This window comes from Echinops telfairi, unplaced genomic scaffold (genome assembly GCF_000313985.2).
Source record: "Echinops telfairi isolate 266 unplaced genomic scaffold, ASM31398v2 ScPeMD7_7423;HRSCAF=8461, whole genome shotgun sequence".
In the NCBI taxonomy this organism is placed as follows: Eukaryota; Metazoa; Chordata; class Mammalia; order Afrosoricida; family Tenrecidae; genus Echinops; species Echinops telfairi.
The window spans coordinates 1,832,392-1,834,014 of record NW_022111323.1 but is presented as its reverse complement, the minus strand read 5'-3'; the positions used below and the strand labels follow the sequence as shown (position 1 = coordinate 1,834,014).

The 1,623-nt window shown below is 34.4% G+C and overlaps 1 pseudogene; it reads right to left on the bottom strand.

Annotated features, from left to right (window-relative positions):
- Positions 1 to 47: 47 nt before the first annotated feature.
- Positions 48 to 815, bottom strand: LOC115872308 (annotated as a pseudogene).
- Positions 816 to 1,623: the final 808 nt, after the last annotated feature.

The window sequence follows — 1,623 nt, the reverse complement described above, 5'->3', positions numbered from 1 at the left end:
TTGTGATAAGAATTGTATGAGCCCCCAATAAAATAATTTTAAAAAATTCAACAGCTGAAAGACTCCCTTTGCTTTATATGGAAGATAAAAAGTAAATGTATAAGTATTATTTCCAGATTGCATTGCTTTCTGGAAACATAACCAATCAGAATTATGGTTATTAAAACTCTTCCCTTCACATTCACATCAGGGTAATTAACTAAATCTTTCATTTTCTGGACACATTCTTGTCCATATAACATGAAAAACAATGAATCTTTATGGAACATGAAAGTAAACCTAAGACTGAACTACAATCCATTTTGAAGCAGTTATTTAAATTCCAAAAGAGGAATTGGTACTTGGCTATCATAAAGGGAAAGCAATGATGATGAATCTACTAGACACCTAATAGTCCTTCTGCCATGGCTGGATTTTCAGACAAATTCAAAAGCAGTTTCAAAACTTGAACCTTGGTGATTCCAGCTGAAAGATGTTTGTAATGTAACTGTAACTGTAGTGTAACCCACCTATCTGTGTTGGTGATCATTGGTAATGGTCTTGTTTGTTAACAATCTCAGTTCAGTCATCAGCACAGCAGAGTTCAGGAAACCATAGAAGACATCCTCACGGACATGTTCAATGTTTGCCTTAATTAACTCTTGATTTTCAACATTCACAATCAGGTTATTCAGCACATTTAAGGCTTTTTCATTAATACTCCCATTGAGAGTATTTAAAGCATTTAGAACATCATCATATCTGTTAAGTCTTCTATGAACTGAAGGGACACAGCTGGGGCCGTCAGGGGCACCTCGCTGTTTGTCCTGTATCATCTGGTAAATGTAGTACTAGGTACTAAAATCAATGGCTCGGCCCAATGTCACCCACTCAGGTGCTTCCCATACTACTTTCTCAGACTGAAATACAAAGCTGGCCAGGGTGCAGGAGGCTCACAGAGGGTGAAGTGCAGAATAGGGACTGGTTGCAAACGATCTCTCAGGCTCCAGTTTGACTGATTTTTTTAAGAGTTATAAGTTCATTTGATGGGGAAAAATAATATCTTCAATAGATGTTGCTGGGAAATTTTAATTTCCACGTGCATAAAAATGTCTATGCTACATGCTAGACTAAAAAAATATAAAATTGATTGATGACCTAATTATGAAAACAAAGACCATGAAATTCCTAGGAGAAAACACAAAGACAATGCTATAAGGCCTAACTTTTGACAATCCAGCACAAGTAGAAAAAGTAAAAATAAATAAATGACACATCATAAAAATTGAAACCTTTTCAATAAAAAGACTGTCTATTAATGTTGATAATATTAGGTGATTTCAAAAAATACTTTCTTGCAGAAGGACTGATCATTGGGGAAGAAACTTTAATAAATGCACAGAACAATTAAACAACATAATCAACTTGACCTCTTAGATATATACAGAACACTCCACAAAACATTTTCTTTTTCCATACACTTTCTTTTTCGATGTACATCGAATATTCTCTGGAATAGATCATATATGTTAGGCCACAAAGGAATCCTTAATACATGTTTTTAAATCGTTTTATTAGGGGCTCATACAACTCTTATCACAATCCATACATACATCAATTGTGTAAAGCACATTTGTACATTCA